Source organism: Octopus bimaculoides, chromosome 3 (genome assembly GCF_046866305.1).
Source record: "Octopus bimaculoides isolate indiv1 chromosome 3, ASM4686630v1, whole genome shotgun sequence".
In the NCBI taxonomy this organism is placed as follows: Eukaryota; Metazoa; Mollusca; class Cephalopoda; order Octopoda; family Octopodidae; genus Octopus; species Octopus bimaculoides.
The window spans coordinates 126,762,877-126,772,575 of NC_142930.1; the positions used below are offsets into that span (position 1 = coordinate 126,762,877).

Consider the following 9,699-nt stretch of genomic DNA (forward strand, 5'->3'; position numbering starts at 1 on the left):
GAGAGAAAGAGAGAGAGGCACAGAGAGAGAAAGAGAGAGAGGCACAGAGAGAGAAAGAGAGAGAGGCACAGAGAGAGAAAGAGAGAGAGAAAGAGAGAGAGGCACACAGAGAGAAAGAGAGAGAGGCACAGAGAGAGAAAGAAAGAGAGGCACATAGAGAGAAAGAGAAAGAGGCACAGAGAGAGAAAGAAGCACAGAGAGAGAAAGAGGCACACAGAGAGAAAGAGAGAGAGAAAGAGTTATTGACCATCTTGGGTTCTTGTATGCTGTATGTGACTAATATTGGAGACAGCAGAGAGAAACTCAATTCCATTAAGCTTAACAAATTCTTGGGAAGATCCAAAGATTTCACAAATTATTATTTTCTGCTGTTTTGAAAATGAAACTTTCGTATTAAGCGAAAATAAATTCGTATTTCATAGATCCAACATCAAATATATGAAGAAACAAAATGCTGTTTTGTAATAACGTATTTCCGTTAGCAGCACGATGGCCGAGTGGTTAAGGCGTTGGACTTAAGTTCCAATGGACAAGTGTCCGCGTGGGTTCGAACCCCACTCGTGCTAGTTTATTTCTTTTCTTTTTTTAAACCTCTTCTTAAGAATAGGTGTTGATACTTTTTCATAACAAGTACATGAGAAAACAAATTCCATCCTACAACAATTAACTCATGACCGAGAGATTAACCCGCTGGTCTTAAGTTCCAATGAATATTTGTCTACATAGGTTCAAGCCCCAATCGTGTTTGTGTTCTCTAGAATAAATGCTTGTAACTCGAAATTAATGCCACTGGCCCCTTTCAGTTATTTCTAAAGGTACATGTCTCTGTGGAATATTCACGCTAATTCAATGTGCAGGTAATTAATGCAGTTGATCTCACAAATGAATATTCATCGTCGTCGAAAGGGACGGGAAACCTTTTATTTATATCTCCACTTACACCATTCTGTCAGAATGGAGTAAGTGAAGCAAGAACACACGCGAAAACGAAAGTGTCGCTGAAGAGGTCACAGATGTGTGACGAAATATTTTCGGACAATGGACATGAGTTGAAATACTAAAATATTTATACTTAACGATATACCAGTAAGTTCGCTTGCCAAGCTGCTCTGGCGAAATATTCACTGAATTGATTTGCTTCTGGCTGACCTGAAAATGGTAAATGAAAAGAAACCCAGAACAATTTGCAACACATAGATCTATGCATGTGCTTTGTCAAATGTGATTCTCGGAGTATCGACAAAATGAAACGTTGCGTTTCGATAACTAAATTAACATCCCAGTGCTGCAGCATGTATTGTGTCGTTACTATACTTAGATGCTTAGTTAAGTTTCGGCCAGAATTAGCCTAGGCCATACCTAACTTAATAGCACCACCTGGAAAAGACATCTCATGTTGTCTCATATTACATTCATTCTTTGGGCACCCTAGTCCATTTGAGTAAAGAGGTATTGTTTTCAGAGGTAGGGGGTTTATCTGGAATTTGTTGGAGATAGTGATCTACAAACCGTTTGAATGTGATGAGATCTTTTTCTTCTCTTACGTGTCTTTGCACGATGATAAAGCGGGTAAGGCCAGTTGAGGTGAAATAGTCTTGTCTTCGTGTTATAATGTGGCACGAACATGATTCTAGGAGAGGACGAATAACACGGGGATTAAGCCTTGGATGAATTTAAAGTTGATGCCAAAATCATCTGGGAAATGCTGTTGGCATATTTCCCACATCCTACAAATGATATTGTGCTTACGTCGGCGTCGGAGGCAATAAAGTTTCAGTTTCTCATGACGATTCCGATAATCAAGATCTGTCGTGTCTCTCTACTTTCCTTCTGACCAATCTCTAGGTTATGTGTGAGTTTGTATTTGTGACTGCCTCCCCTTCACCACCTGACAACCGGTGTTGGTTTGTTTACGGCTCCGTGCATTCGCGGTTAAACAAAAGGGGCCGATAGGATCAGTACCAGACTTTAAAAGAAAACCTCCAAGGGAGTACCCCAGTATGGCCGCAGTCCAATGACTAAAACAAGTAAAAGATAACACACATACATACACATATACTTACACACACGCACACTTACATAGATACATACGTACATACATACACACATGCATACATACATACTCACACACACTCATACGCACACATACGCACATACATATATATAATCAGGATTCTGGAATACTGTAAGTGTTGAAGATTGTAGATATGCATACAATAAACTCAATTCATTTTAATTCAAAAGGCACTTTTAAGAATGTTATGGACTTTCTAAGGTTTCATTTCGAGTACATTAAAGGGTGGAGGCCCACTTTCTAGTAAAAGCCAATCATAGCAACACTGTGGCCGAGTGGTTAGCGCTAAAGGCTTCAGTGCTAATGGATAACTTCCTGTATGTGTTCAAGTCCTATTCGTGGAAGTAATTTATTTTAATTTTTTTTTTCTTTGTTTAGAATAAATAATATCTGCTGACGATAGTTATTTCAATGCTAGATATATCATTTCCTATGTGAGATTAATCTATTCATTCATTCTAAAATAGCTTCGTGTCATTTTATACAAGTGATATTTGTCTTTTTGTCTGTTATGCTTCAATGCTGTGCAATAACATACTGTTACCAATCAGTAAATGTCTGTATGACGTTTGATCTTTTATCAGATTTGCGATTTATGATAATGATTCTTTATGAAATATGGTCTTCAAGGAGAGATGATCTTTTTATGTGATTTTATGATATGTGATCTTCATGACACGTGATCTTTAGTAATTACGTGTTTATTTCAGACATTTTATTGGTCTTCCACTGTGTATTTGATAATTATGAGAACTCAATAATTATCCTAAATTCCCGTGTCCTCCTTTATAGAGAGGTGTAACCTTCAGTTTATGAAGCAGCTTAAAACTCATTTCAATAATTTTATTACATATTACATAGTTGAGGATGTATGAAGGGCGGTTCGTGGCATAATTGAGTGTGTGACGTTTTTTGATATACAAGATGTAAATTGTTATATTACATCCTGTGTTCAAATTCCACCGCTGCCGACTTCTTCTTTTTCTCCCTCAGTGGGACTGGTATTTGAGGGACAAGCATTAGTATTCATATATCTTACCATTTCATTCTCTAAAACCCCAAGAAATCGCAGTAACGTAGAGTAGTGATTCCCAACCTGGAGTCATGGCGAAATACAGTGAGGCCGCAGAAAAGTTTGGGAATTAGATGGTGCGAGCGGTGGAAAGCAAGCTCAATGAAGGGACATCACTACTAACACAGTTTCTTTCTAAAATCTTCTATTAGTATCTGTAACTCTTTAAAATCTAGACACAAAAACATACACACACACACACAATGTATTTTCTGTATCTTAAGTTCCGTCATGATAGAAAAAGAAAAGGAGTGGATTTACTTGGCGATTCGAAAATGATATATCATTTATGAATAAGGTATCAAGTTGGCATTAGAAAGTCTTGTATGTAATAAATATTATGTTACTGCTTTGAAGGTCATACATCCGGTGACAACCTGTAAGGATAATTGCTCATGCCACTTCGTTGAACTTTAGGACAATGTTGTAATGTTTCTGAATTGTAAGAAGCTTAGAGAAGAAATCCTAGTCGCCAAATGTGACGCAGTCTACCTTAAAATTATATCTGAGAAGCTAAATTTGATTGACAAACAGCTACAAGGCAAAGATACAAATCTTTTAATTTGCAAAGAGGTTACAAGAGCTTTCCTTGGAAAACTTTACGATAAATATTAGCTGTGAGGTGTTGATGCATTTTTCAACCTCTTCTACTATTGAGGAAGAGCTGCATGACGAAGATATTATAATAAACATTGAGCACTTAAAGAAATTGCAAAGTAAATTGGAAATTAGGTTCAAAGACCTCCTGCAAATGAATATGCCAAGTTGAGCAGTAATCTCATTCGGAATAAGGGCTGATGTTGATATCAGGTTACAAGACGATCTTATCGAGTCGTAGAGTAATCAAACTATTCAAGCTAAATTTAATCATAGGTCAATAACTTAAGGACAAACAGTCAAATCGCAATGAAATTCCCATGACTTTGGCAATTACATTTCATTGCCTTTCTTACTTCTTACCCAGCTGAACTGGATTTTAGTCTGACTATCAAAAGCTCGTGATCATTTAGAAATTGAAGTAGAGGTGATCTTCATTTTTCGTGTCCCTACCATCCAAGGGCGCTGATATTGAAAAGCTTGTGAAACTGCATCAGTCACAAGGACCTAGCTGAATAAATGCTGCAAAAAAACTAATGATATATTTTTAAAAAATTTTGTTAAGAGATTTTATTTTTGTGCTCAAAAAGTAATAACTTTTTTTTAAAAGCTATTAATCTTCTGGGTGTCAAGATTTTTGTAATGTGTGCTATTTCAGAAAAATAATGTACGATTATGAATCAGTGGTCCTCAACTATTTTGATATCCGGGCCAAATCCAAAACTAGGAACTGCTTAGCAGGCGACACCAAAGATAGTAACACATAAGTCAATTAAAGAAAAATTTATTACATTTATAGAGAGAAGACCGTCGAAGGCCAACAGAAGAATGCGTGAGGGTCGCATGAGGCCCTACGAGCCGCAGTTGAGAACTGCTGTTCTAAATAGTTGCTTTACTGAATCCGCAAAATACTTTTTGCTCTTGTAAAATCTAATAATAGAGAATAAATGTGCAATTAATAGACACAAATATTTCTATGAAGTTTATTTACGGTAATGTAGAAAACAGGTCATCCCTGAAAATATTTTATTTCTTAATGTATATTTATGACTATAAATTTTTGTTCAAAATTCTTTTCATTATAAATTTTATGACAAATTTCATTACTAAATTGTCTGCGTGAGTTTGGAACTCAATGGAGTTGATCACATTTTCCCCTTATTTTAAGAACACATATTTTATGCTTATCTGAATATGACCTAATTAAACCCAACATGTCCCTTTCATTAGTACAAATGGTACGACCGTTCATTCTGTAACATATTTTTGTAAGGATTTTAAAAATAGTTTTAACCTACTTCTGTTATTTATGTGTACATTTGAAGGCGGTGAGCTGTCTGAATCGTTACCGTGCCGGACAAAATGCTTAGCGGTATTTCTTTCGACTTTACGTCTTAAGTTCAAATTCCGCCGACGTCGACTTTGCTTTTCACCCCTTGCAGAATGGGTGTGGGGCGATAAAATAAGTACCACTCAAGTAATGGAGGGCGATGTAATCAACTTACCCCATCCCTCAAACTTACTGGCCTTGTGCCAAAATTCGAGACCATTAAAGGCAGCGAACGGGTAGAACCGTTAGCATACCAGACAAAATGCTTAGCAGCATTTCATCCGTCTTTATATTCCGAGCACAAATTCCACCGAGGTCGGTTTTGTCTTTCACCCCTTTCGATAAAATTAGTGCCGGTCAAGAACTGGAGGCCGATATAATTGACTGTATGTAACCCCTCCCCTCAGAAGCTGCTGATCATGTGCTTAAATTCAAAACCATTATTTATGCTTATATTTATGTTTTCTTAACCAATCTCACGCAAAAACAACAAAGCCGTTTTGTCCCTTTTACATATTTAAATCCACATTTGGAAATGTTTTCCATGTTATAGTTTATATTAGAGTAAAACTACAAGAGTTTCCCCTCTGATTGCCACGAAATAACATGACTGCTCTGCTGCTAATCTATCTCTCACTGTCACCCCTCTCTTTTCTTTTATTACCAGCCTCAGCTTTAGAAAAGTTTCTCACTAGTTGCTACATAACTTAACTGCTCTGTTGCCTTTCTCTCACTGACTCCCTCTTCTCCCTTCGTCTCTCTCTCTCTCTCTCTCTCTCTCCGTCTTCTTCTTCTCTCTACCTATCTATCTTTCTTTCTCTCTTTCTCCCCTCCTACCCTCTTCTTATCTCTCCTCTTCTCTTACTGCCAGTTTCTCTTCTAATACATCTTGGCTCCTTTTAGTCGACTCTGCGACTGGTTCTTGTCTTTCGAATTAATCTATTTGCTCAACTGGTTCTCCATATCAACCTTTCGCCTTCGCCCTAATTACATTGCACTCTTTCCCTTTGTGACCTCGCAGAGCAGAGAATTATTCGTGGCAGAATCGGTAGAGCACCAGACCCCAAAAAGGATATAGTATTTTGTTGCGTTACACCACATTCAGAGTTCGAACACCGTCGCAGTCGACTTTAACTTTCTGCGACCATAAAATAAGTAGAAATAAGCTGGGAACAATCGCTGAAGGCAAAGCCATTAGAGCGTGTGTGTGGTAATGGAATGTCTTCATATATGTAAGTTGTTGCAACGTTGTTTATGCCAAAAATGGAAATGCAGTATAAGTTGATTGTCTTAAGGAAACGGAAGAACTCATGCGGAAAATAATGTTAAATGCACGATTACAACGGGAAATGTGAAGGAATTGTGGGTGATATGCAAAAGAAAAGGAGAGAAACAATAACATACCATCCTTTCTTCTTGTGAAAATGTACACGACAGAGCAATGGAGAGCTTCATGGATAAGTAAATAGAATGTTTAGCAGAGCCAGTAACGGTAACGTTTTTCGTTATAAACTGGACATTTGTTTAAAGCTGAATGGTTTAACAAAATAGAAACTGTAACACATAAAGCACGACAGATCATAAAAGGTGAGTAAAAAAAAAATATTGATGGATGATTTGGAAACTGGAGTTAAGTGTTTGTTTTGAGATGCATCATAAATTGCACCTTAAAAGTGTTCACGTACCGTATTTTCCGGTATTAAAACATCGTTGCCATTTTTCCAAATCCTGTTGCATTTCTCATGAAATGTTTGGTCCTCCAAAGTTGTCTTGGTGATAGATGTGCCGATCTTCCATTTTTGCCAGTGAATTTTGATCTGAAAAACACGATTTGTATGCCGGATAATATGTTACTTTTGTCACCGAAAAATGTTTTTACACAACATAATGTTTCTATATACAGAAAATACAAAAACTTGTTAATGATGTAAGCGACCTTCCAGACCAGTCACAAGAATAAGTTACTGAAGTCGATGTATTAAATTCAGAATCTGTTTAGTGCTACTGGAAAATTTTCAACATCAATGGAAGAAGACGTGTATCCCCTTCCCGCCATTACCACTCCACACAAAACAAACAAAAGCTTATAGCCGCCATCTTCCTATGTTGAAAATCAATAATCATGAAAACTGCTAGTAACTATAATTTAAATGCAAAATATTATTAGAATAACCTAAACATCATTATCGAAGTTATTGTAAATATGTTGCCACAACACTACACAATATTAGCGGAAGTGGTGAACCATAATGTAATCAAATTGTGTTTTTCAAACTGAAGCTTTGCTTAATCAGATAAACTTTTTTTTTCCAAATATATAGATGCATTATATTCAATACATAAATGTCATACTCAAGTTGTTTAACTCCGTCTCAGAGGTGGCTGAGTGCACCTATGGTCAAAGGTGTATGAGTCATAACTATCTCACCCTTCTTGGTACAAAAGAGGGGATAGTATAACCCAGACTACATTAGTCAATGTATCCTTCCCCGTTTATGATGTTATGGTAGATTTGGCAGCTATTTTTGCAGATCGAATAACCGTTAATACGTTCCTTTGTCGCTTTGCATTATTTTGGCATATCGTACCGATGTTCCCTATCTATATATATCTGTGTATGTGTGTGTGTGTGTGTGTGTACGAGAATTTTTAATGGAGGCAATACTCCGTGTATAGTACAACTGTTTTTTGTCCTCGTTTATGAGCTAAGGAGTAATAAAAAATTTTTTGTACAAGATAAAAATTTCAGTTGTCAGTTCTTTACATCCCAAAGCTAAATCGTGCTTACGGGGATTTATAAGACTTGGATGGGATACATTATTATATTAAAAATTCAAATAGTAAAAAATAATAAAAGGTAATAAAAGAGTATAATAAAAATAAGATATAAAATGTACATAAAGTAAGATATAAGAACATGAAAACCGTGTGTGCGTGTGTAGATACATGTATTCGAGGAGGAATAAATAGAATTCAGTAATACGAGATATCATGAAGGTAAAAGTCAGTTAAAAATCATGAAAAGTAAAAATCATTTAAAGACCTACGGCCGTTTCAGGAAATATTAAAGGACTGTAGGAACAGTCCGTAATCAACTCCATCGAATAATATTTCCTTCTTCAGAGTTTACTGTTTGTGGTAAGGTTCAGCTATATATATAAAAATATATATATTTATATATATATATATATATATATATATATATATATATATATATATATATAAATATATATATATATATATATATATACATATATGTATACAGTAAAGTCCGTCCGAACGGACAGCCATGTTGAATTGACTACGAACATTACTTGTTAGTACAGCTAGTGCGTTGATCTCTTAAAGAGATTTTAGAACTAGCATTTTTGCTTGTTGCAAAATCAGTGGTTGTACGTCGCTTGAAATTATATATATTGCAAGCAGAAGCAAGCTACGGCTATCTCTAGCAGACTCGGATTTTTTGCTGTTACCAAAGTTATGTGAATTCGTTCCGTGCGTTTTTGTCTGGTATTGTGATATTTTTGTGTATTTTGCTTTGAACTGAACTGTTGCCCCTACAGGGCAGAAAATTCTGTTTTGAAATTATTGTGGAAAAAAAATTTATTGCTGAGCTGTTTTTCTTTACCTGTTGCTGGGTAGTACATTTATTTTGTCATTTTGTGTCATTTTTGGCAATTAAAAAAAAAAAGTATATGATGGAATTTAATATTGCATTAAAAAAAGATTTTCCCGCGATGGGAAAAGGTAATACCAGTGAAAATGTAGGTGAAACAACAACACAGGGAAAGGAAAGACCCAGTTTTTCTGCCGCTGTAGTTCCCAGACGGAGAAGAATTGGAGCGAGGTGGCAGACAAGGTGGAGGCCTTAATCCGGACTTGGTCCAGACGGGCTATGGCCCTGAAAGGAAGGGTGGAGGTGACAGAAGTGTTTATTGCATCTGTAATCACCTACCACCTAACCGTTGTCCCTTGCCCCGACTCATGGCTAAACAAGTTGGAACGCCTCCTCTTCCGCTTATTGTGGAAAGGAGGAAAGCCACTGCTGCCAGGAACCGTTAAAGGGTGGGTCAGGGATGCCCTGGCTAATAATGCGCAGACATGCGTTGAGGCTGAGACATCTCTGGCGCTACCTGGAGGGTGACAAGGTGTGGAATCCGCTGGCGGAGGAATTCTTTCCGCGACCAGCCTCTTTGGAGCGATTCAAACCCAGTTTTATTAATAGACGTAATCTGACAGAATGGCGAAAGGAGTGTCGACAGGCACACGTGCTAATCCACAAGACGTGCAAGGAGGGCAGTGGGAATACCACCTCGGTTTTGTATAAAGGGCTGGCAGAGTTTTAAAATGATGACGTCCTAGGAGGGGCTATGAGGTTCGACGAGAACCAACTTGCCAACCTGTTCCAAGATCTTTCAGGCCGGGGTATTTGGATAATTACCAAAAATCACCGACCTGGTAGTGCTACAGGAACGCTTTACCGCTCCGCGATAAGTTATCCAGGCACGGAATGTCAGTGCCAACGGCACGTCCAAGATGTGGGCTGGACGATGAAACCGTCCAGCACGCTTTTGTACAGTGCCGGAAGTTTTCAGGCTTGATAATTTACGTTGAACACGTGTTGTC

The 9,699-nt window shown here is 37.3% G+C and overlaps 1 non-coding gene across 1 annotated transcript; it reads left to right on the plus strand.

Annotated features, from left to right (window-relative positions):
• The first annotated feature begins 483 nt into the window (after window positions 1-483).
• Window positions 484-566, plus strand: Trnal-uaa (transfer RNA leucine (anticodon UAA)). Its single transcript has one exon. It is a non-coding gene; the product is annotated as a tRNA-Leu (tRNA).
• Window positions 567-9,699: the final 9,133 nt, after the last annotated feature.